This window comes from Saimiri boliviensis, chromosome 6, assembly GCF_048565385.1.
Source record: "Saimiri boliviensis isolate mSaiBol1 chromosome 6, mSaiBol1.pri, whole genome shotgun sequence".
Classification (NCBI taxonomy): Eukaryota; Metazoa; Chordata; class Mammalia; order Primates; family Cebidae; genus Saimiri; species Saimiri boliviensis.
In genome coordinates this window covers 81,807,833-81,834,203 of record NC_133454.1, presented here as the reverse complement: position 1 = coordinate 81,834,203, position 26,371 = coordinate 81,807,833, and the positions used below count along the sequence as shown (strand labels likewise).

Below are 26,371 nucleotides of genomic sequence, written 5' to 3'. Positions count from 1 at the left end.
CTCCTTGGACTTCCCATCAGGCCAGCGCCAAGCAAAGAAGCATGAGGTCTCTGGTCCCTCGTGGACCCGATTTGGGTGATACAGGTAAGGTTTCCTGTGAGATGGAGTGGGACATGACAGGCCCAAGGGATAGGAACTCGGGGGACCTTCCTCTTGGATGTTTTCCAAGTCTAAGCTCTTCCCTGAGGGACCCCAGGCACTTGGACAGGGCCTAGAACCCCCAGGCACTCAGTAAATATTCGTTGAATGAAGAAATGAACAAACTCAGAGTTCCAGTGCAGTAAAGATATGTTCAAGAACCATCTGGTGTAGGTCAGTGTGAGATATATTAGACCAGCTCAAACGTCACAGCTGGCCCTTCAGCAGCATGCAGCAGGCGGGGGTCTCCATATCCCAGCCCCTCCCCAGACAGTGGACAAAGACTCGGGAGCTGAGCCAGACCAGGTGAGCTTCTGACAGAGCAAGAGAAAGGTCTAAATGCAAGGCAGCCCAGTGAGGCTGTGAAGAACTTGGGCCCTACACAAGGGTCCTATCCCAGCTCTGTCACTTTAAATTAGTTGGGTGGCCGCAGGCAAACCACATCATCTCTTCGAGGCTCAATTTCTTATTTAAAAATGTGGATGATGTTAGTACCCACTTCACAAGGCTTCTCTAAAGATTAAATAAGATAATGCTATCAAGGACTTAGCCCATCATGTGCTCAGAGCAGGCGTGTGGAGGTGACGTCTGTTATTGTCTGCATCAGAGTGGGTGGTTAAGTGCACTTCTGGAGCCCTCTGCTTGGGTTCAATCCCAGCTCTCCTCCTAACTGGCTATGTGACTTGGGCAAATTGCTTAACTTCTCTGTACCTCAGTTTCCTGGTATGTAAAATGGGTTGATTATGAAGATTAAATTAGTTATACGGGTAAAGGGCTTAGGATGTGTCTTGCACAAAGTAAGTTCAATAAAAGTGAGTATTACACTTAATTATTAATATTACTAGCATTCTCTCTCTCCTGATAACAGAATCTACCCCATCTCCCACTCTCCACCCAAAACGGAGGGTATAGGACTCAAGGTAGGCCCATTGGAGCATCTTTTCTCCTTGGCAATGGTACAAGGAGTGTGCACATGCTCCAGGCCAGGCCAAATTCCAATTTGAAAAATCCTAGGGAAGGCCTGGTCCTCCCGGGTTGGTGGCAGGGCTGTGTGGGGTCAGCTGGGAGCTGCCTGCAGCCGTGGACCACTGAATAGGGGACTCTGGTCTGGGGATGCTGGAGGTCACATGCTATCTTCCTGGGGCTTCTTTCGCACCTCTGTCAAATCTGTGAGCCTCTCCTGAAATCTTCCAATGTATCCTTTTTAATTTAAGTTTTTTTGTAGAGATAGGGGCTTGCTATGTTGAGCATGCTGGTCTCGAACTGCTGGCCTTGAGCGTTCCTCCAGCCTCAGCCTCCCAAAGTGTTGGTATACGAGGCATGAGCTGTGCATCCTATTTTTGCTTAAGCTCATTCAAGTTTGGTTTCTGTGTCTTGAAATCAAAAAACTCCCAATGAATAACAGCCCTCAACCAGTGGCTGCTTCGTCACCACCACATCCCACCCAGGAAGAAAAGCTAGCTGCATACCCAGTGAGATCTGGGCAGCCAGGGGAGGGCAGATACGTGTAGCAAGGTATCTACACACTGAAGTGATGGGGGGCCACTGCAAACCTCTGGACCAGGGCCCTTCCTGGGAGAAGAAGGTACTGAAACCAAGAGCAGCAGCCCAGCCCTGTGCTCCCTGGTTGAGAACAGAGCCTCAGACCCAGCCCCGGGGCCATGCGTATTAAGAGGGAAGTAAGATAAAGAAGGAAGCTAAAGCTGATTTTCATTGACTTTGAAGTGGTGCAGAAAAAAATCCAGATAGCTATTTAAAACAACTCTTTCTAAAGGAGGAAGAGAGAAAGTGGGGAGCTGGGATAAGGGAAGAAAACTTGCCTTGTTTGGGTACTTAAATGTGCCCCGTATTGAGGGTCACGCTCTTTGAGTCGTATGATCTTGTCTATGATCTTGTCTAACCCTCAATGAAACACTCGGCGCTGGATGATCATCCAACCCATTTTCCAGGAAGGAACTGCGGCTCGGAGAGGTCAGTCACTAACTCGCCAAGGTCATGCCACTAGTGCCTCATGCCTGTTCCATCCAATGTGCACCACCTCCTCAGGACACTCTGATTTCACTGGAGCCTGAGGTCTCTTCCTCGCATAGCCCACGTCTACTGTCACTCACTCCTATGCTCAGATCCCTCAGAGGTGATGGCAATGTCCTGCTGCTCCTTTATTCATAACCACTCAGAGGAAAAAGCAGCCCTGAGACACCGACAGGAGAGGCAGGATCTTGACAGCCCAGGTGCATCCCTGGGCAAGTTTCCTTTTTGGGACCTTAGTTATTTCGACCTCAAAGAGTTCTAATGTGGTTTCACCGGATGGCATGTGTCAGTGCATTTCCAGTGCCTATGCCTGATAACCAGCCAACAGGTTATAAAACATCATCTCCCTTGCATGCTTCTTGTTTTACTTTTGTTTGTTTTTTTCTCAGCCACCTGTCCCAAGAGATTCTGACTTCACAGGGACAACTACAGTGCCTGACACATAGCACTGGGCTAAACAATATCATCTTTCCTTATCTCACTTACTCACTACTTTGTGGACCAGCCCCCAAAAGTGATCTATTCCCATAGCCCATGCCCACAAATAGCATTGTTTTAATTCCCTTCAGGAAAAGAAATGAAGAAAAAAAATACCTTCAGAGGTATTTTTAAAGGATTTTAAAGAAATGGAAAAAATGGCCGGGTGCGATGGCTCGCGCCTGTAATCCCAGCACTTTGGGAGGCTGAGCGGAGTGGATCGCTTGAGGTCAGATGTTCGAGACCAGCCTGGCCAACATGATGAAACCCCATCCCTACATAAAGATTAGCCGGGTGTGGTGGTGCATGCGGGTAATCCCAGCTACTTGAGAGGCTGAGGCATGAGAATCGCTTGCATCCAGGAGGCAGAGGCTGCAATGAGCTGAGATCATGCCACTGTACTCCAGCCTGGGTGACAGAGTGAGACTCTTTCTCAAAAATAAAATAAATAATATAAAATATAAAGAAACAAAAAAAAAAAATCCATGGCCTGGTAGCAAAACCTAAGAACCAAAACATGCTGACGACCACCCACCTCTCCTGCAGTGTGAGCCACAAGGCGAACATACAAATGAGCAAAGGCGAGTGCCTTCTTCCACAGGCCCCAGGGAACCCAACACCAGGTCTGCACAGGCACAAACTAAATAACCAGTGGAGTGAGGAGTAAAGATGCAAGCATCAGTTGGTACAAAAGAAGACACAACCAAGATGCAAGTGGGAGCTTCTAGCGTTTGCTGGAGAATTAAACTGGAAACTATGATCTGGAATGCTATGAAGATCTTCCTGACCACAATCATGTCAAGAACAGCCCTCGGTGGGGCCTTGGCTGTATATGTGGCCATAGGGAAGGTCAATAAGCCACCCCAAGGGGGACGCCTCACCTGCTGACCCTCACAGTACACAGGCTTCATAATGCCACACCGCCCAAGGCCCACCTGGCAGCTAATGGCCATTCTCTTGGTTTTCCAGCAGCCAGCTTTACACAGTGTTGCCCCAGTCACGGGGGATTATCCAGGCAGGTATTTCCCTTACCTTTCTTTTTCTTTACATAACTTTATTCTCTGCTACTTAAAAAATAAAAAAGAGCCAGCTCATTTTCCCTGAGGGCATGATTCAGTTTCACCCTCAGCTGAGACACGGTGCTGCACAGCATAGCACTGCCTGGTGTCGGAGTGGCATGCAGTACACTGGCAGAGATCCGTGGGCAGCTTGGACTATGGAGAAATCTGAAAGGGGATGGAATGTTCAAGGGGTCCCATTTCCCGCACTCCCCCCACAAACGTGGTTTCCCTGAAACCAGCCAGGAAAGATGAGTCAATCAGCATTTGCTGAGTGCCCTGGCTGGGACAGTGAGGGACACTAAAAAGCATGGGGAACAGGGGCCAGGACTCAGGAAGCAGTGGTGGTAGAAGGATGGGTGCTGGCTCAGGACAGCCCACCCCTAGGCTTGGACCCCAGCCTTGCTGCCTGTCTGTTGGGAGGCCTCAGACAAGTCATTTCAGCCCAAGGCTCATTTGCTCCCCTTTGTGGGATGTCTACCTTATAAAGCTAGATTGAGGATCCAATGTGATAATACCTATCATAACAAGAGCTGCCATATGTTAGCCATTTGCTATGAGCCTGGACTTGTGTGCAAAGTACTTTGCATGAATTATTACATCCAATTCTTACTTCCTTCTGAGGCAGGCATCATATCCTCAATCTCAAATGAGAAAACGAGACTTAGAGAAATGAAGACACTTACCCAAAGTCACACAGCTCATAAAAAAAACAGAGCAAGGACATACCTAGCCTCCACGAAACTGCCCGGAACATGGTGGGTACACAAAGCATGTGACCTGCCTTCCCTTCAGGAAGCAGAGAGGGTGAGAAAGAACTCCCAGGAAACAGGCAGACGCTAAACCGGGGGCTGTTGGTTCTCTGCCTGGCAAGCATATGGAGAAAGGAGAGGTCTGAGAGGGTTTAGGAAGCCTTTCTGAAGATGGCAGGGCTGAATCCAGACTTGGAGGATGAGGGTGTTGAAAAGGCAGAGAAGAAGGAAAGTGGTAAAGAATGAAAGCAAAGAGCTGGGGCCAGGGATGGCCCAGGTACAGAGGAGAGGAGACCAGGCAGCTTGGAGGATGAGAAGCGGGAGCTGGCCTGACTGAGGGGTGGGCAGCCTGAGCCATTACCTTGGAGCAATTCTACTGGGATCTTTCTTACCTGCACCCCACAGGCCCTCCTGCCTCTGCTCCTCCAGGCACTCGACCCTCACAGAGGGAACTGAGAATCAGTTCCAGGTGCCAAAGCTCAGAGACCTCTCTTCCCACAGCAGGATCAGAGTCCGACTCCATAAGCAGGTGTGTTTGCCAATTGCCAGTCTGTGCTGCTCTGCAGACCTGCCAGGCCCCAGTTCTAGCCCAAGTGCTGGGGTGCCAAGAAGCTAATGGGCTGCCACGTGCACTTAAGAGGCACCACCCTCAGCGCCTCCACCCAATAATTCCAAGTCGCCAGGAGGGAGGAGGCGGCGCAGGTAAAGCCAAGGCTGTAGAACCTGAGCTCCTTGAGGCAGGGTCGGATCTTGCTGGACTTCGTATTCCTCACACCTGCTGGGACACTACAGGTACTTCCTCAATCAACGTTAGTTGAGCTGAACCAAACAGGAAATTCTTCTACTTAAGGAATAACTCCAAGGAGTTTGACAAGTCTGGATTAAGGGCTGACTTTGAGCCCTGGGTTCAGTCCCACCTTAGCTAGAAGGATCATTTGCCTGTTTGCCTCCCTGGGAGTAAATACTCCCCATCCCACCCCTCTGCCCTGTGGCCTCTGATTTGGCCCCTGCAGGCCCTTGGCCAGGCCCCAGGCAGTGATTCTGGGCTCTACACCTAAGCACCTGCTCCTCCTCTTGCCTCCTTCACCCTCAGTTTCAGGGTCCCTCAGAGCACATTTACACTCAGGACAATTGCAAATGCTTAAAGCTACAATGCTCTCCCCATTGTCTCCCACTCCCCACCAAGCTCCAAATGCTGAGTCCCAGCCCAGACCTCAGATCCACAAAGAAGGGAAAATGAAGTGGGGATGATGTGAGCAACTCCAACCATCAGCTCAGCTCAAAACCATCACCATGGGCTTAGTTTGGGAGTAACAAGACCTGGGAGCAGAGGATGAAAGTAGAATTGTATAATCTGGGCACAGTGGCTCATGCCTGTAATCCCGGCGCTTTTTGAGATCAAGATAGAAGGATAACTTGGAGTCCAAGAGTTTGAGACCAGCCTGGGCAACATAGGGAGACCCTGTCTTAAAAGAAAAGAAAAAATCAGCCAGGTGTGGTGGCATGTGCCTGAAGTCCCAGCTACTCCAGAGACAGAGGTGGGAGGATCATCTGAGCCTAAGAGGTTGAGGCTGCAGTGAGCAGTGACAGCGCCACTGCACTCCAGTCTGGGTGACAGGGTGAGACCCTGTCTCAAATTAATTAATTAAAAGAAAAGAAAAACTAATGAAAAAAGTTCCATATAATTGAGGACCACCAAAAAGAAGGAGGAGAAGATGGGAGGGGAGGGGAGGGGAGGGGAGGGGAGGGGAGGGAAGGGGAGGGGAGGGGAGGGGACGTTGTATAAAGGTTGGTTGGTCACATGACCTCCTTCCAACCCTCTTTAGGAAAAGGGCTATGAGGGAAATTATGAATGGCTTTAGGGGAACTGTCAATCTGAAACTCCGGAACAAGGCTTTTTGGGATGGGAAGGGAGGGGTGCGTGTTTCATTACCTTCCACCTGCAAGTCTTGGAGCAAATGATTCAACACTGCAGAGTCTCCATCTCCTGACCTGTTCAATGGGGACAGTACCCAGGAACCACACTGGGTAACTGTGAAGACCAAATGAAATATGAATGGGAATGTGTCTGGCAAACTGTAAAGCACCCTTGGAAATATCAAGACATTTTCCAAATCCTGGGAGGTGGGCTCTACAGGTCAGAATATGTGGCTTGAAGGGTAAAAGAAAACCAGAAATCACTGCTTTTGGCAAATCTCTATTGACAGCTTCTAGGACAAAGCCGGAGTCTTCGGGGATTTTAGAAAGATGCTGATTGAATTCTATTCATTGTCAAGGGGACACCTACACCCACATCTGTATAACAAGGAAAAACAGAATGTCTTACAGAATCATCCTGCAGAGAGGATGGGACCTTCTGACCTCAGAGATTAAGAAGGCACTTACAATATAAAAATAATATAATATTATTAACATAATAATAACTCTTTCAGAGTGATTGCTATGGGCCAGGCACTGTTCTAAGTGTTCACATATCTTCTCTGATCTTAATTGTTGTAAGAACCCTATGAAGCAAGTTTGCAGATGACAAAACGGAGACACACAGACATGGACCCCTATCTTGGACTTACATGACTGGTAAGTGATGGAGCCAGGATTTGAACCTGCCAGGCTCTGTTTCTTTTTGGAAACCAAAATGGGTTTCAGATAAACTCTGAGAGGGTGGCTGAAAGGCTCTGATAAGGCCTGCAGGGCTGAGTCATTGAAGAAAGGTACTGCCTCACCCACAGTGTCTCCCACCCATGCTTTCCCCACTACATTCACACTGCTCTGATCTGTCCTGGAAGTTGACTATGCCTCTGCTCTCCCTGTACCTGTCTGTGGGTACCTAATGCCAAGGGAGACTGATATGAGAGCCTATATGTCAATATTTACATTTACACAATGGACCGCTCATGGATTAAGCCCAGCTCTGCCATTTACTGGCTGTGTGACCTTGGCAAGTCTTAGTCTCTCTGGGCGTCTGCGTCCTCATCTGTAAGATGGGGTCAACACTGATTAGCTTGAGCAGTTACTGCAAAGATGAAATGGGATCATATGCCTAGCGCAGCACCTGGCACGCCACAGTCTTGATAAACAGCAGTTGAATCGGAAGATTTCACAAAGGATTTCCATTGCAAAATCATTTTCTTCAAGGTAAGATCTGGTGGTAATAGCAGTACTTTTAACTAGTATTCACCAAGTATTCATCTGCCGTAACCTAGATCCACTACGTGGATTATCTCATTTAATCCTGGAAAGCATCATGATTTGCTTCATTTGACTCAGTTTTAGAACAAGAAAGGATGTCGTCTACGGCCATACCACCCTGAAAGTGCCCAATCTCGTCTGATCTCGGAAGCAAAGCAGGTCGGGCCTGGTTAGTACTTGGATGGGAGACCACCTGGGAATACCGGGTGCCGTAGGCTTTAAGAAAAAAAAAAAAGTTAAAAAAATTTGAAAAGTAAATAATAAAAAAATTAAAAGAAAGGATGTCCCCAGCACATTAATTTGACATAAACACTTATATTCAGACAGAAGGACAGAGAGTCAAGCAAGACAATATTTTCAGGCACTTACTATAGGTCAGGTGCTGTTCTAAGTATCCTGCATTCAGTAACCCATTTCATCCTCTTGAAAACGTGTCTATAAGGTAAGTACCATTCACCTCCATTTTACAGACAGAGAGCTTGCGGCACAGGCAGCGAAGTGTCAAATGAGTGGACTTTTTTAGTCTGCAGTGGTCATCTCCTTCTGAATCTCTGCTCCCCTATCTCAGCCTCCTATATCCCATCCCCTATAAAGCCACAAGGGAGACCGCCCCACACATGTCACTCCTCTGCTCAAGAGCACTCAAAGGCTCCCTACTACCTAGCCAAAGACCCCCAACAGGTTGAAGAGGATCGACTGTGGGCTCAAGATCCCAGGAGGATCTGGCCTTGCCTCCTTCCCGATGATCCCAGACAAAGTCCCAGTGACAGGGTGAGTCAGTGAAACCTTCCCTAACCACTCTATTTAAAATTACAGCCCTCCCCCAGCGGCTCCCCTCCCCTGCAGCACACCCCATCTCCTTCCCTGCTTGGATTTTCTCTGCCCTACCTCTCACCACCTGGCCTCCCACGCATGTAGCTCACTTGTTTATTGTCCCGCTTTTCTTCTGGGAATGTGGCAAGGGATGTTTCCCTGTTTTGTTTTTTCCCTGCTGTAACCCAGCATCTAGAACAGTGCCTGCCACAGAGTAAGAGCTCATAAATACCTGCCGAATGACCGAATGGGCAGACATGTAAAATGTCTAAGAAGAAAATGTCCCCACAGAGCAATGGTGAAAGAAGGGCTGGCATGCCTCCGGCCTCCTGGAGGCTACAGATGCCTAAATTGAAACATCTGGGAGCTGGACCCTGTCTTGTCCATCTTCCTGAGATTTACAAGAGCTCCCTGTGAGATCCTGGGCCTTCCTCCTCCCATCCCTGTTATGAAGTTCAGCACACTCCAACTCAATCTCTCTCGCTGAAGGCTCTTTGTGTCTGTCTGCACTCACCTGCCCAGCCCCATCTCCCTCTGCCCACCTTCAAACCAGGCAATTCCCCATTTCTCCTGACCTCAACACCCACTAGAGATGTCTCTTCCTACTCCCAACTTATCCATCTACACTGCAACTACCCATCAGGGTCCAGATCAAATGCTGTGGCTGCTACCGCCACCTCCACTCCCTCCTCCAGGAAACTTTCCAGGCCCTCTCCAGCCCACAGGAAATGCTCCCCACACCCACTGCTGCCTCCTCCAGGCAGACAGACATTAGTCACCAACGACCTTGTGGCTTTTCTTCTGTGATTGAGTTGAACTGTTACGAAAATCTCCTGTTACTTATTATTATTATTATTTTTTACACACATAAGCCTTGCTTTCCCAAGCCCACTATAAATACTTTGGGAGGAGAAGCTGTGCCTTAATCATCTTGTCATCCCATGGCACAGAGCTATGGCACAGAGTAGATGTTCAATAAATGCTTCTCAATTACGCAGGGTAAATAAGTCGCCTCCCCAGCCAGGTCACTCACTTCCTCAATTATAGGTACCTGGACTGGCCACTCCCAGCATGCGGCATTTTTTCTTCAGAGCCAGCTGTGATCTTGGTTACCTGCAGACCTCACCCTGAGCCTGTGTTCTCAAATGATGCTAGACCCATTCCCATCGCACTCCACTGTACTGGGCAGACGAGATGATTTGTATAGTGTCTCAGGTCTGGAAAAGGAAAATACATACCTTTTCCAGGCAAACTGAGAGATTCGGAGCTTCCAATCTCCTTAAATACTAGAGTTCACAAGAGGAAAAAGCCATGGTGTACGTTTTAGGTGACCGACAGCAGAAAACCAACACAAGGCTCAGGTGTCCCCTTTGAGCACCAGCTCTCAGTAAAGTGAGATAACAATTTACTAAACAGTAATGGTCCTAAAATCTCAAATGACTTTTGAGGGAGAAGGCCACATTTACTACAGATCTTTCCATGGGCTGGCCTGTGCCAGGTTCCAGAGGAGGGGCTCCCTGTGTCCCCTCTGCAAGGCAAGTGGGCTGGGACCAGCCAGCTTTACACCTGAGGAGCTGAGGCCCAGATGGGTAGGAGGCTACAGAGCCCTGACTCAAGCCGGTGAGTCACTCAGTTCGCATGGCCTCACCAGGTCACATTAGCCAATCAGGCATCCCAGATTATCTGTTATTTAAAGAAAAAAAAAAAATAGGAAATCCTTGCATTGGATTCCAAAGTCAAAAAAATACAAACGCATTCAGAAAGTTTCCCTCCTACTCCTGTGTGCATCTACCCACCATGTCCCTACTCTCAAACAGGTCACTACTATTAGTGGTGGCCTATGTCTGTTCCCTGCCCATGTTTATGCATATACACACAAATATAAAGATGTGCCTTTTTCTTTACCTTAACCGACAGCAAACTAAACATACTTCTCTGCGCTCAGTTTTTTTGTTTTTGTTTTTGTTTTTTGTTTTTGAGACGGAGTTTCGCTCTTGTTACCCAGGCTGGAGTGCAATGGCACAATCTCGGCTGACCGCAACCTCCGCCTCCTGGGTTCAGGCAATTCTCCTGCCTCAGCCTCCTGAGTAGCTGGGATTACAGGCACGCACCACCATGCCCAGCTAATTTTTTGTATTTTTAGTAGAAACGGGGTTTCACCTTGTTGACCAGGATGGTCTCGATCTCTTGACCTCGTGATCCACCCGCCTTGGCCTCCTAAAGTGCTGGGATTACAGGTGCACTCGGTTTTTATCTTTTAAAGGAACAGACTTGAGACAGGGCAGAGAGACAGAGTATCTCTAATATGAAAAAAGATGTACAGTTGTGTGAAACGCCCATGGAGTGAAGAGAAATATTGTGGAGAACACATAGGTGAAGAGGGAAGAAGTTAGGCACAGAGATACCGTGGAAACGGACCCCACTGGGCCGCTACTGATCCAGACCCCAGGCGAGCCAGAGATTCGGTCTGCAGGGCAGGGCTGGGATCAGACACTTAAGAGTGCGGGAAGCCCCAGTGACTAAAGACTAAGCCTCGACTTGCAGAGAGTTTTATCATCTAGAAGAGAGAGGATGTGTCCACAGAAACAGGGACTAACCTAGTTCCCTAATTTCCACGACCATGGTGGAAGGGGTTAGGGACCAGGAGGACACAGGAACTTCGGAGGAAAAACAATCATTTCCTGTGAAATTAGCGAAAGACCAAGCAAGGGAAGTTGGTGCCAGAGACTCAAAGAACACAGACTTCAAGTGGCTGGGAGACAAGACAAGCTCTAGACGCGAGATGGAGGAAGTGAATGACTTGGACTCTGAATGCAACTAACTCCAGCCAAACAATTGAGACCGGGGCAGGGAAGCAAGGAACCAACACTGGAATAAAGACTGGAGAGGAGATAGGAGTTTAGGTTTTTTTGCTTTGTTTTTTAAAAGGGACATTTAGACATGTGCAGTGACTTCAAGTTCCCTGGCCAGGGAAAGTGAGCTCCCAGAGCACTGACAACATTCACAGATGAGATGCGAAGCTGCACGGTGTGGTCTCTGAGGAGCAGCCCAGGAACAGCTGAAAGCAGTCTTGGAGCCCTCGGGGAGCTGAGAACACGGAACATTAAGGCTGTTTGTGTCCTTTTTTGATGAAGCCCTTGATAGCAGATGGAGAATTGCAATGGGCATAGCATATGTAGCTTCGGGAAGGTGTCTTAAGTCAGAGAAGCAAAAGGGCAGAGAGTTGGCTAGGAATGGCTTCAACCACTCTTCCCAAAGTAAGCCAGTCAAAGATCGGATGTCCACTGAGGGGAGGTCTCCAGCAGTGTGACAGAGGGTTCCCCCAATAAGCATTTATCATGACCTGGGTGACGCTGTGGAAGGCGTACTTAAACAGGATCCTGATCAACAGAACGGGGCTGCACTGAATTTAAGAAGTTGAAGTTTAACAGGAATGATCATTCTGAATCATGCAGAAGCAAAATAGGAGGCTCTGCCTTTAAATTCTAAAGCCACACAAGTTTAGAACAGGGGAGAAGCCGCTTAGCAACAGCACGTGTTAAAAAGACCTGGTCAGCAGTAAGTCAGCGATGTGATGCTGCTGCCAGCAAAGCTGATAGAATCTTGGGCTGCATTAAGAGAAGCACAATGTCCTGAACTAGGAGGTGATAGCTCCCTTCCTCTGCTGTGTTCATACCATAAATACAATAGATGGGTCTGGACACTGCCTTCACTATATAAAAAGATCTGAACAAACCAGGGCATATTCAGAGGAAAACCATAGAGAAGGTAAAAATCCTGAACCCACATTGTAGGTTGTTAATCCGGAAGAAGACTAAGGAGAGAAACAGAGGGTGGTCTTTAAATAATGTATTTCACTGATTTGAAATGCATTTTCCCCACTAGAAAATGTCTGAAAGCAGAGTGTGCTTAAAATCCCCCGACATCTAACAGTCTCTCCCAGGATGCAGCTGTGGCATAGCTGTCACCACCTCACATATGGAAATTTGACTCACTCCTGGTGGCATATCTGAACAACCATGATCTAAAACATTTCAGGAGCCAACACTTTTAAGGACCATTTAAGGAAAGAATGTGAGTCCTGGTTGTTGACAAAAAACTTTCATCGATACCTTCTGGCAAAATCAAGAAAACACCAAAACTGACATAATGGGTGTCAGCAGCTGAAAAAAAAAATCCCAGAGACAAGAAAGATGAAGAAATATAGCCCTACTTGACTAGAAGATATTAATGAGTCAGAAAAACATGGACATTGATGAATCCGAGTCAAAAAGTGATTCCAAAGAGTTAGATCCTGAGAGTGAAGTTTTAGAAATGCCTTAGCCAATTTCCTTTTCTATATATGCAAGAGTAATATAAAATTTAAAATACCTGTCTAAAATCTATAAAAAATCACTAAATATAGAATAAAAATTTTAAGCAATGGCAAAGCATTTTGCCACAGTTTAATTGGCAGCTCTTTTTCTTTCTCAAGGGTACATGAAATAATGCTACATCTGTCAATTGATAGTGTTGGAGATTTGATTTTTTTAAAAACAGAACAATTTCTGAAGAGCTGTTAGGCAGTAGACAGATTAGACCTACTCTCCACGGCGCCCAGGAGGAAGACCTGCAACTAAATACCAGAAGCTATAGGAAGTCATCAGGAGGAGGAGTTCAAAGACGGGACGGATCACCTCCAACCCACAAACTCAGGCTAGACCACCACCATGGAGGCAGCAAGCATCCAGCAGCGTTGATGATAAGTCTCTCCCAGCCCTGCAGTTCCAAGGTTTTATAAGAAGACTTTCTCACCAGGAAGAAGATGAGGTGTCTCATCTTGCTTCACTGCACACACAGGTGCTTTGACCGAGCCATTCCCCTTAAAAAGTCATTAAAGGTAGGCTAGGTGCAGTGGCTGATACCCATAATCCCAGCACTTTGGGAGGCTGAGGCAGGCAGATGACTTCAAGTCAGGAGTTCAGGATCAGCCTGGCCAACATGGAGAAACCCCGTCTCTACTAAAAATACAAAAATTAGCCAGGTATGGTGGCACGTGCCTGTAATCCCAGCTACTTGGGAGGCTGAAGAAGGAGAATCAGTTGAACCTGGGAGGTGGAGGTTGCAGTGAGCTGAGATCACACCACTGCACTCCAGCCTGGGTAACAGAGTGAGACACTGTCTTCAGAAAAAACAAAAAGTTATTAAAGGTAAAAGGCACTCAGGTGCCAGTACGGAATGGGTGGCCTGCAGCAACAAGGAACCCTGCCCGCATCTGTGCTCCAAGACTCCTGTGGGCCAGTTCAGGAATGGGCCAGAGGGGAAGAGGCCACCTGCATACCACTATGTGCCAGGCACCATGACAGGTGGGTGCTATGCCCATTGCCCCATTTAATCCTCTCAACCACCCATGAGGTAAGTAGCATCACTCCTATTTTACAGAGGACAAACCCGAGGTTCAGAGATAGTAAGTGTGTGGCTTGTCCAGTGTTCACAGGGACTGAAAACCCATGGTCTATCTGTGACAGCATGCTTCAAATTGAGAGTACTCCAAAAATCTTGGTTGACAGAATGAATGCACTGAGTGATCCATTTACCCATCAGTGAACAAATCAGCTTGGCCTCATATGGGTAGCACCGATCCTAGGACAAAAAAGAAAGCAGGCCAATTGCAGAGCCCCACTCCAAACCCCATCAATAGCTCCCATCAACAGCACTAAACTCATTCTATTTGCTGCTTGCAGGAACAATTTATTCCATCACATAAAGCAAAGGTGTCCCTGAGACAGATGGTAGAGAACAGGTACCAGCCCCGCTCAAATGGCAGAGTTGAAAATATACCAGGTTGTGGTGCCTCCCACCTGCCAGTTAACACGGGAGCAGGCGGAAGCTGAACTCAGCCTTGATCCATCTCCCTGTGGCCAAGATGGTCAGAGGGCTGGGAGGCAACCAACCCCCTATCGCTCCACCGGCCCAGGCCATTCAGTCCAGCTCCAGGTTCTCTAGCCTGCCGGACCTCCCTCCGCAACTGAAGAAGGAAACTCAGTGTGCACACAGAAAACCCAGGCAGGACACGCTTGAAGGGAATCTTCAGGGGATTGGGAGGCTGTGCAGGGGAGAGAAGCAGCGTCATTCCAGACGATGTTACAAATGCTCTGAGAGATGCTGACGCCTACAGAGCCAATTCTTCCAAAGGCGCTTTCTTTGGAGAAGGTGGTCACCTGGGTTCCTGCACCACCCCAGCTTTGCTGCCTCCCTCCCATGCAGACAGGGAACTCCCGCTTCTGTTCTGGGAGTAGCCCCCAGAAGAGCTCAGCACCTCAACGCCCTATTTATTCCCCTCAAATTGACCTTGAGGCAGGAGAAGGATCGGCGTGAAGGGTTTAGCCTGCAACAAGGTGGTGAAAGTGGCCCAGATGCTGTTTGCTACACAGAGTCAAGAGCCGCCAAAGCTCAGACAGCCACACTTGGGGGCACAAGCTGAAGAACGTGACGGTTGTCCCATATCCTAAGACCCTAACCGGGAGTTCCAAAAAGGGCTGCCCTCCTGATACACCGAAGACAACGCTTTCATGCAGACTTCCTTCCTAAAGAAGGCTGTGGGTCAAAAGCCGGGATACAGACAAAGTCTTTTTAGGGGACCAGCCTTACTGCCCCCCACCCTGTTTGCCACAAGCCGCCTCAGTCCAAGGGAATGGCAGCTGTCTGGCAGTGTGCACCACCCATGAACATAGGGCAGTGCCCTGAAGGACAGCTCTGAGCATCCCTCTCTGACAGCTTCCCACATTCTGCTGGGTTCAGTCCACACCCACACCACACCCACTCCACCTCCAGAACTCAGGGTCCTGAGTTTCTACCACGTGGTACCCCCCACGTTTCTACCACATGGTACCCTGACTGCGCCCTCACTTCTGTATGTCTCTTTGTGCCATTACCTCTGCCCATCTATGCCTATGGAAATCATATCTATCTTCCAATACCCTTCTCAACCTACAAACTCCACCTCCTCCAGGAAGCCTCCGCTGGCTACCCCACTGTGGGACTCTGTGAACATTCCATACTCTGTCTTGGTGTGTGGGCACAGGTGAGCTTGTCTAATGCACCTCCCTCCATGAGTTAGAAGAGCAGGTAGCTTCTGGCCGGGCGCGGTGGCTCAAGCCTGTAATCCCAGCACTTTGGGAGGCCCAGGCAGGTGGATCACGAGGTCAAGAAATTGAGACCATCCTGGTCAACATGGTGAAACCCCGTCTCTACTAAAAATACAGAAAATTAGCTGGGCATGGTGGCGCGTGCCTGTAATCCCAGCTACTCAGGAGGCTGAGGCAGGAGAATTGCCTGAACCCAGGAGGCGGAGGTTGCGGTGAGCCAAGATCGCGCCATTGCACTCCAGCCTGGGTAACAAGAGTGAAACTCCGTCTCAAAAAAAAAAAAAAAAAGATTCCCTCCTCCTTCTGTTCCCAGCTGACTCATCCTACACCCCATCCTCTCAAGGTTCAGCCCTTGGCTGACAGCTAATCAGAGATAAACTCCTTTCTGTCAACATATGGTCCTTCCCAGTCATATTCTATATTTTTAACAAAGGGCCTCTGCAGACAAGGGCTGGGAACAAAGATGGGAATTCTAAGTCCCAAGACTCTGGGGAAGGTGCTTATGATAAGGAAAGACATGGGGACTGAGTCCAGCCAGTGCTACAAGCATACACAGCATAAATTCAAAGAATGTGGGAGGTGTTAGAAAGGGAGGATGAGGCTCCGTCCTTCAGTAAAGGCAACTAACTTGAAGCACAGCTGCCTTAGACTGATCAAGGACCACAGCCTCGTGGGAAATGGTAGACGGAAAAGAGACCTGACTCTGACCTGGCTGGGTGACCCTGAGCAAGAAACACCTCTCTGTCCTCCACTCAGCATCAAGAAGCATCGATATCAGTTTCTCCATAGGTAAAACAAGGTGGCCAGGATGAGAACTAGACAATCCCGTAAGGCCCATCCAACCTGATATCCCAAGGTTCTGTGACTCATGGCCTCTGCTGCCTCCTCCCTCCTGGGAGGTCAGTGTCATTTGAAACTACCCCAGTTCTACTCTCTCGTCATCTCAAGCCCCACCTGAGTCCAAAGGGAAAGGGACAGCTAGAGCCAATCCGCAGGTGGCATATGAGGGCGGGCCTCAACCACTGCAGGTGGAAGGAAGGGGCAGAAGTGGGGGGAGGGTGTTGCATTCCAGGGGCACCGAAACACTGCTCCCATTCATGCCATCTGGCTCGGCCTAGACAAAAGACAGCCAGTTGCCTTCACCTCCTTGGCCTACCTTTTTAAGAGATTACAACTGTCTGCTAAATTTAAGTGCTGCTCTAAAATCAGGACACAGAACATCTCCCAGGCTGGATTTGAAGGGTTTCATAATGAATAGAGCATAAGAGCGATAGAAATTAAACTTGGAGGCAATCTAAGCTGTATTGTGCAGCCACGCCAATTAAAGACCTTTAAAAATAGCCTCTCTCCTCTCATGCTGTAGATGAAGTTTCAGCAATAAACAGACATCTGCTAGGAGCTTCTGAAGAGATACAACATAAACACCCCAGAGAGCAGCCATAAACAGCCCATAGCGCTCTCCAGGCGGCAGGCAGCATCCTGTTCTCAAGGGGAGGAAGGGGGAACCCAGAGCCCAGGGAAATGGAGAGGAGGCGTCAGGGGTCAAGGGTAGAGAAGGAGGCAGTGTCCAGAGGCTGGAGAGGATGGAGGTTGGCTCCCCACAGGGAGGAGGAGGTAGTGGGGCCAGCTCAACTTGGTAGAAAATGGAGAACTGGCTGCCCTCTACAGGGAAAGCAAAGATCAGGAACCCACCTAGAGGCTTTCCAGAAAGCCAACCAGAGAATTCCATACCAGTGTCATTCATTCTGGCAATGGGTCACTCGTTAAATGTGGAAAAACAAACAAATCAACAACAACAACAACAAAAGCACTGACATTTTGGAGTGTGTAGCCATGCAAGGTACCTCACAAATATTTTAATTGGTCTCCAGATCAAGCTCTTGAAATAGGTATAATTACCTCCTTTATGTAGACTAAAATACTCGGATTCGTGAACTTGTCCGAGGCCACACGGCTAGGATTTGAACCCCGGTCTTAGTGCTTTTTGTTTTTGCCTATATCACCTGCATTCACAACATGCCGCCTGAGGTTTGTTCCCAGAGTCCAGACTCTTTGAGCACCCAAATCAAACACAAAAGGACTCCTAAAGGAAAGAGTTGGCAAAGTAGGGTAGGAGGGGCAGTAGTTAGGCTTTGGCCAAATGTGACCATGGCCAAGTCTCTGCAGCCCTGTGGGCCCTGTCTCTCCACATCCTGGTCACTTCTCAGCAGACCCCAGGAAGAGCAGAAGCGGGACAGGCGCCAGGACATGCCTACACTGTGTCTGGAAGGATCCACAGGGGGCTGGGGACAACGGCTGCCAAAGAGGTAAAAACCGAGGGCTGGAGGACAGGGAAAGAAGGGAGACGTACTGTTCATTCAGTTTCCTTTGTACTGAGTGAGTATCTTACCACGCATCTGTATGTGTGTGTGAAGGTAAGTCCTATGCATCTATGCATGTGTGGGATGAGGACCACACATATATGTATGTATATGTGGGTAAGTTGCTTTTTAAAAAGTCCAAGATACAGGATAACAGACACACCCAAGCAAGACCAAGCAAGACCTTCTAAGTCCTCTGGTTGGGGCAAACCTGGTATCCAGAAGAAGCCTGAAATTTCACACAGTGCTTCCTCCTCCTCCTCCTCCTCCTCCTCCTCCTCCTCCTCCTCCTCCTCCTCCTCCTCCTCCTCCTCCTCCCCACCTCCCCTCCTTCCTCCCCCTCCCCCTCCCCTCCTTCCCCTCCCTCTCCCCTTCCTCCTTCCTCCTTCCTCCTCCTCCTCTTTTTCCTCCTCCTTCCTCCTCCTTCCTCCTTCTCCTTCACAACAGTAACGTGCAGCAACTCCAGGCAGGTGGCCGGGAAGCTGTTCCAACATGGGCCCCATGGGCCCCAAGGCTCCAACTGCACGAGCCTCACAGGACATTCCCTGAGGAAAAAGACTGACTGAATCCTCTCCCTGAGGGTCTGGAAGGAGGTCTGGAAATCCCCCTGTGTATTGCGTTCCTCTATTCTGTTTTCCTTTTCATTTTCACCATCAGACACCTCCTTCATACAAGCAGGGAGATCCTAATCTTATTACCTTTGCATCAAATTGTGCAAAGCCTGGCTGTCCTGAAACATGGAGCTGACTTGACAGCAGCCACAAACTCTACACATAGCACCTAACCCTATTCTGCTCCTTTTGGATGAACAGTTGTACAGCAAGGGCTTAGCAATCAAGCCCCCGGCAGACCATGGGCCCACGCTGTTCCAGAGAGCAGCTCTTGTTAGTGAGAGCTGCTTCTTCATTTTCCCCTACATCTCATTCTCCCGGCTCCAACACCATACACTGAGATCCCACAAAGCTTCACCAGATAAGTCAGTATTCAGATAAGCGGCCAGGGCCAGCCATTCAGAGTCATGGGAGCAAAGAAGTAGTTTCTGCACTTCAATCTGTTGGTACCGCTGCAGCGAGGCTAGAACAGGGTGTTCTTAGACTCCCACTCATGTCTCTGGCATGTGCTGGGCTTCTGGGCTGGGTGTGTTAGGACCTTGGGTCTGCAGATGTCCCATAAACCTGCTGTTGCAGTGGCTCAGTGACTGGGGACCTGTCCAACCCCTTGCTGCCCTCCTCTTGCTGCCAGCAGAAAGAATGTCTGCATTAGACATACTCTCCTGCCCAGCAAGGGAGAAAAACCTGAGCTCTAAACCAGCAGGAAGCACAGTTCTCGCGCCTGCCGTTACCTCTGTAATTCATCAAAGAAATCTAACCAAGCCTTGGAAGGAATGCAGGTGCCGCCAGGTTCAGGACAGCCACTGGGAGGCAGAGATTTGAGAGAAAAAGGAAGGCAGGGAAATTACCCTGATCCTCAGTGTAGAGAAACATTAGCCCAAATAAGAACAAATTAAAAATTTCAATCCTAAAATCACCAGCACTATCCACACACACACACACACACACACAGCTCCATGCCAGACACCACGGAGATGGGCAGTTTGTCCCATGATGATGGTAGCGATGTTCAGATGCAAAGACAGGTACAGTGCAGTGGCACTTCAGACACTATTCCATACACGGTCATCACAAAAGGCTCTTCATGTGAGACATAAGCAGCTGACAGAAAAGGGAAGCATCTCCAAATCAGACCCCGTGGTTGGTCCAATCCCACAATGAAAGTTTGTTCGTGAACAGAGGGCCAAAGTCACCTATCATTCCCACCGGCTCTGAATTTCTGAGGCCACGTGACTGATGCTTTAGGAAGAAGCCTTATCAGCCCAGGCCAGCTATGCTGTCTACCTTTGGGGAGGGTGTAGGGAGAAAAACAGAAACTGGAGAGGGAGGGGTCCAGGCACCCCAAAGTGAGGAAGCAGGGTGTTTGGCCATCAGGCACTTTCCTGGGAGGACAAGACCGGCCACTGGAGCCTGGAACTTTGCTCTGCCTTGTCTTAGCACTCTGTGTCATCCTGTCCTCCCCTGAGGGCTCAATCTTCCCTAACAAAAAAGAAAAAATCAAAATCAAGAGCCAAAATATTAGAAAGACTTCATTTGGGGGATAGCAAGGGAGGAAGCAGAAAGGGAAAGAGCGTAGGGCTACATGGATTTCATAGCTTCCTGTCTCCAAGCCCCAGCTTTCTTTATTTTCTAACTTTTAGAAAGTCTGGGTATACTCATTGTGAAAATAATGATCCAAGCAGATATCAAAATCCCAATAGTGCTGTGGCTTTATCTGCATGGAAAACTGTACCAAATACATGTATAATTCTGTCTACATACTTCAAATTGGTTGAAAAGAGTCTTCTTTTTTAAGAAAATAAATATTTTGATTTTCCATTAAAAAAAATAAAATATTTGTCCTACAAAATTTTTGAAAAAAGTACTGAAAAGCAAAAGATAAAGGAAAAAATCAACTCTAGGAGTCAGAAGACTTAAATTTTTGTTAGATTTTCTCCTAGTGCAATAGGCTGGGCCTGGCAGGGTGGTTTATACCTGTGATCCCAGTACTTTGAAAGGTCAAGGCAGGCAAATCACTTGATATCAGGAGTTTGATACCAGCCTGGGCCATGTAGCAAGACTTCATCTCTACTAAAAATAAAAAATAAAAATAAAAAGCCTGTCTGTGTTAAAAAGAAAAAAAAAAAAAAAAAAAAAAGAAGCCCCAAACAAACCATGTCTTCATGTTGAAGGCTGTTTGCAGGGAAAGGCCTTTTCTGTATGGGTAAAAGATGCCTATGAAGGCGTCCAGCACTCCTGAGGACATCTGGTGAGAGAACCAAGTGTGAAGTCCATTAGCAAGAGAAGCTGGCATATCTTCTCCTGCTCTCTTGAGCCTCTGGTCTCCTTGATTAGGTCACCCACAAAGGTGCCAGTGGTGGTGCTCTATAGAGCAAACTCAGGCCAGCCACTTGAAGGTTAGAAACACTCATTTCCATCACAACCTGCCCAGTTGTGGATGAACAGTGATTTGAAGAAGGCACCACAACTTGCCCAAGAGTAAGGCAGGTTAGAGAAGGCTCTGAAAGGCATTGGTGAAGCAGCACTGTCCAGAGAGAGAAGGAAGAAGAAAAGGTGAGTGGTCTCCACCAAGCCCAGCGCCAAGTTTCTGGGTCATAACATGATCATTCCTGTGGCAGAATTCCAAGCTTGGACAGAAGTGACCTCAGTCTCCATCGGCCTCACATGTGACCTGCGGAGGCCAGTTGCTGATCAAGGCACATATGCAGCTGTCCGGGCTCCCCACCATCAACCAGTACAGTGAGGGTGAGCAGCAAACAGTTCTTCTATTATTTCAGGATGTTTACAGACTGCCGCTTGCTGAGGAAATGTCCACACGTGAGCAGGACATTTTTTTAAAACCTCTTGTCTAAGCACATGCACTGGAAGTCACACAAATCCATGACCAGGCTCATTAATTCAAAGCACATTTCCTGAGTGGCAACGACACAACTGGACAGATGCTCACAGAGCCTCTGCGTGTGCCAGACACGGCGCTCAGTGCTAAGGATCCAGTACAGCAAAGAGGTGGGCTCGTCTGAAGGGACTCCCCATGCAGTGGGAGAGATAGGCAATTAACACAGAGGGTAATGGCTAAAGAGAGGGCCCTCCTCCAAACTAAGCCAGGCATAAGAGGACTAACGGCCTAATGCGGCATACAGACTGGATCCTCATTCAAACAAACCAACTCTAAAGGTCATTTCTGACACAGTCAAGGATATCTGCATGTGGACACATGATGTCAAAGAATTACTGTTAATTCTGTTATGTGCAGTAATGGGAGTGTGGTTTTGCAAGAGAATGTCCTTTTAAAAAGAGTTATATACTGGATTGTATAGAGGCAAAATGACATGGCATTAGACATTTGCTTTAAAATATTTCAGGAATATTCCTTTCAGAGGGAAAGGGGGAAAAAGAGACGAAGCCAGCCTGGTACACTCTGAATGACTGTGGAAGCTGGGTAATGAGTATATGGGGTTAATTACGCTATTAGGTTTTTGTGTATGTGAAAATGTTTGTAATATTTTTGAATAGAGGACTGCAATACATCCTGGTAGATACCCTAATGGACATAGCAAGTATAAAGGCTAAGGAAATACAGAGCAAAACGCACAGAGGACCTGTGAAACCAGAAAATAAATCTGCCAAGTTTATGAGTGTTTTAAATGCCATTTCATATTGAGGTGAGAAGACATATTCTTAAATAATTACAATATAGGGTGAGAAAGAGTAAGTACTGTAGCCCCCCTCATCCCAGAAAGATATATCCCGAGACCACCAGTAGATGCCCAAAACCTTGGATAGTACCAAATCCTATATATGCTATGTTTTTTCCTATATATATAGGACCGATGATGAAGTTTAATTTATAAATAAGGCACATTAAGAGATTACAACATTAGTGATAAAAAAAACAAAACAATTATAACAATATACTATAATAAAAGTGATGCGAATGTGGTCTCTGTTTCTCTAAAAATACTATAATATTTTCAGACCAAGGCTGACTGTAACCCAAACCTCGAAAGGTGAAACCGTGGCTAAGGGCGATGACTGCACAGCAGAGGAGCTGTGGCTGCCAAGCCTTCAGAGTTCAGAGATAGCCACAAGTTTTTCCTGCTTCCCATAGCATTTAATTCTCCACACACAGACCTCACTCACACATGCTTTGTGAGGCAGGCAAGTTGTAACCTTTCTTTCTTTCTTTCTTTTTTATTTTTTTGTTACTAGGACAGCAGTCTTGCTGTGTTGCCCAAGGTGGTCTTGAACTCCCAGCTTCAAGCAATCCTCCAACCTCGGCCTCCAAAGTGTTGGTTTTACAGGCATGAGCCACCACACCCGGCCAAGCTGTAAACTTTTCGGGTCTCAGCTTTCTCATCTGTAAAATGCAATTAGCCCTCCTTACTTCTTCAGAGGCCAACTGAGACAATAGAATGATGTAGAGAATGAAACATTTCAGCATGAACAGTATTCTCTTCTCTGACTCCTTAAAGAACAGAGACTGTTAGCCTTCAGAGAGCATCTAGGATTAGCAATGCTCAACCCAGTGATGTTTTTGTTTGTTTGTTTGTTTGTTTGTTTTTGAGATGGAGTTTCACTCTCGTCGCCCAGGCTAGAGTGCAATAGCGTGATCTCAGCTCACTGCAACCTCCGCCTCCTGGGTTCAAGCGATTCTCCTGCCTCAGCCTCCCGAGTAGCCTGGATTACAGGCATGTACCACCACGCCCGGCTAATTTTGTATTTTTAGCAGAGATGGGGTTTCTCCCTATTGGTCAGGCTGGTCTGGAACTCCCAACCTCAGGTGATCCACTTGCCTTGGACTCCCAAAGTGCTTAGATTACAGGTGTGAGCCACCACGCCCGGCCAACCCAGTTATTCTTTTACCCATACCACGTTTTGCCCTGCCAGAGCCAAGGTTTCCACCAAGAAGACAGGACCTCTAAACTTCAGCAGTGGGAAGCAAAAGGGGCAGGCCCATGGCTGGGAGGCAAACCCATGTGTGGGTGTGGACATGGGTGGAGAGAATAGAAATACATCCCAATTACAGGCAGAGAAGGAATCTAGGATCATATGGCTGTTCCTTGCAGCCTGGGAATGGGCCTCCAATGGCTACAGCCACAACCAGGCATAGTTCTTAAAAGCTGATTTATACTGAAGTATAATTGATTGGTAACAGTTATCATGATTTTCATGACAGCATGATTTTCCTTTGGAAGAGGGGATGAGCAGAAAGCCACAGCCCTAGGCCTGGAGAAAGGAGGGAGATGGAGATAAAAGTGATGTCATGTTTTTGTAGAGGTATGTTCAAACTAGATTTCAATTACTCCACAACCATAACCCTATGCCCCAACACCTGCCCCCCAAAGCCCCACAAAAGTAGAATGAGGCCAGGTCAATGGTAGAAGCAGACTTCCATCCAAAATAGCACCCAATCCCTCCCCATGGCAATCTGGCCAACACCATGCACTACCCTTCTCTAGGGGAAGGATAGGGTGGATACGGGGTTTGCAGGTTGAACAACCTGGCTAACCTGGGTCACGTCAACTGCTTCTCCAAAGAAGCATCCCCTGAAATCTTGGTGGAGAGCATCTTTCAGAGGCTGGGAGGCTCTAGTCAGCACACTGTGGGGCCATGGTCCTGCACACCGCACACCACTTCCCACAGCCATGAAACAAGAGCACTGGACTTACGCCTACAGGGCCAGGACAGTGGCTGCATGGCCTTGGGCACTGGCCATACCTGAGATTCTTTCCCCATCTCTAAAATGGGGAGGGCAAAACTCAGCAGTTTTGGAGAGTAACCATAAAATTGGCTGCAAAAGTGCCGCAAGACAGGACCTGTTGTCCAGTAGGCACTTAATAAATCCATCTTCTCTCTGCATGCGGAAAGCGAGTTCTTACTGTATTACAGTCTGCAGGGCATTGCACAGGGCTGCCCTGGAGATTGGAGGCCCACTTGTTGGGTTCACTGCCACCGGGGAGGCGGAGCAGGGCAGGGTGGGTGTAGGTGTCAGGGAACCCGTCATATAAACGCTGGAGGGCCGATTCGCCTCTGGCTTTTCTCCCGCGGGACCTGCCCACAAGGGGGCTGACTAGTGACTTCATCCTTCACCAAAATTATTGTAGACTGTAGTTAACAGGCGACAATGACAGCAAGAGAGTCCGCACACTGTTGTAGGCCTGGCGGGGCCCTACAGGCTTCCAAATAAAAGCTCTTTCCGCTTTAAGAACCCAGGCCTCAGAATAAACAATGTGGAAGAAGACACGCGTTTACTCTGGTTTCAACATCCCCTCTTCCCCATCCAGTAAAGGCCATTCCCAGCTCTGCCAGTGAGACTGGCGGTGAATAAAATTAACCCCACCTGCCCCGTCCGGTCCCGCAGCGGTTTAGACGCTGTGGGCAAGATCCCACCTCTCGCCGGGGCCAGCCAGGCACCCACAGGGCGGGCGCCGCGGACACCCAGCGCGGGTGCTCCCGGGCCTGGAGGGAGCGCGGGTTCCCAGGGATGCGGGGGACGCGATGCAGAGCGGACGGCGCCGCGGTCCCTCGGACCACTGCCACGACCCCATCCCGACTCAGCTCCAGCACGCCGCCGGCCAGGCCACTGACATTTGGCCCAACTTAACTTCCTGTTACTAAGGAGGGAGGGGACAAGGGAGAAGGGAAAGGGCGCCCAGTGAAGAGCTGGAACGGGGCGTGCAAGGCTCGGAGCCCCAATCCTGGGAAGTTTGGGGATGGTCTTCTGCATCCCCGGTGACAGGCGGCACGGCAGGCGCGTCACTCCCAACCCGGCTTGGCGCTTGGGATTTTCTAGGCTTAGAACTGCAGGGTTTGGGTGCTGGAGGGGCGGAGTAAGAGGTAGTTCGAGGTGCCGGTGGGAGGCTTTTATTGCGTTCTAATTGGTTCAGAGGCCGGCCAGGGCCGCCCCGGGCTTCCCGGCAGCGCCACCTGCTCGCTGCGCGCCCCTCCGGGTGGGTTTGAGGCCGAGGATGCTGCGGTCGCACCTGACCCTCCCCGGCGCCGGACAGGGCGCGGAGTCCAGCCGGAGCTGGCGAGGTCCCCACCCGCACCCGCTCGCCCCCCCTCCGCACCCGGAGCCCAATGCCGCCCCCGCCTTACCGAAAGGCGCGGGCCGCCCGGCCCCAGGTTAGCGCCTGCCTCCGCCCTGGCCGCGGGCGCTGCGATCGGGCCCCGCGGGCCGCTGGAGGAGCTGGGAGCGAGCGAGGCGGCCCCGCGCAGGCTTAGCCAGCCGAGCGCCTGCGGTTCTGCGCGGCGCGGTGGACCGGGCTAGGGAACGCCCCCGACGGCGGCGCGACCAATGACAGGGCAGCACGAGCCCGCCCCGCCCCCGCGGGGCCGGCTGTCACCGCCGCTGCCGCCAGCGCACGTGGGCTGTAGCCCAGCCCAGGGCGCAGGGAGCGGCAGGGCGCTCCCACCCTGACCCGCGCAGGTCGGAGACCAGCGGAGGGCTGATGGGAGCGGGGCGTGGTGGCGCTGCGGGATGAAACCCCCGGTGTTGGTATGCCAGTATCAAGGGAGCGGCGAGGGCTGGGCCTCACGCTCCTTGGTCTAGCCAGCTGGAAAGCAAGTCACCGCGTCCCCTTTCGGACCTGGGGGAGCAGCATGGCACTTCTAGTACTGACTGTGTACTTCCTGTGCACCTCCCTCTTTGCTTGACTCCTTGACCACCCTGAGCTTCCGCAAACCTCCCTGCTAGCTAATAGGATCTTCCCCTCATCTGGCCTTGCTTAGCTGGTGGGAAGAGGGCGGTGTTGCAGATCACCTGTGTTACCTTGGTCAGATCACCTACACACCCTCTACCTTTGGCTGTCAGAT

At 49.3% G+C, this 26,371-nt stretch overlaps 1 protein-coding gene and 1 non-coding gene across 12 annotated transcripts in view; one reads left to right on the top strand and one right to left on the bottom strand.

Moving 5' to 3' along the window:
* MICAL2 (microtubule associated monooxygenase, calponin and LIM domain containing 2) overlaps positions 1 to 25,812 on the bottom strand; it is a 252,739-nt gene extending 226,927 nt beyond the window's left edge. For 8 of the 11 annotated variants that reach the window (XM_039470504.2, XM_039470509.2, XM_039470503.2 and 5 more), the window contains exon 1: positions 25,655 to 25,809. The gene's annotated coding sequence lies outside the window, so the exon portion shown is untranslated. Of the gene's footprint in view, positions 1 to 25,654 lie in introns of all 11 variants that reach the window. The other 3 variants (XM_074401098.1, XM_074401097.1, XM_074401099.1) reach the window with 2 other exon arrangements.
* Positions 7,746 to 7,863, top strand: LOC120364811 (5S ribosomal RNA). The gene has a single exon (XR_005579950.1). It is a non-coding gene; the product is annotated as a 5S ribosomal RNA (ribosomal RNA).
* Positions 25,813 to 26,371: the final 559 nt, after the last annotated feature.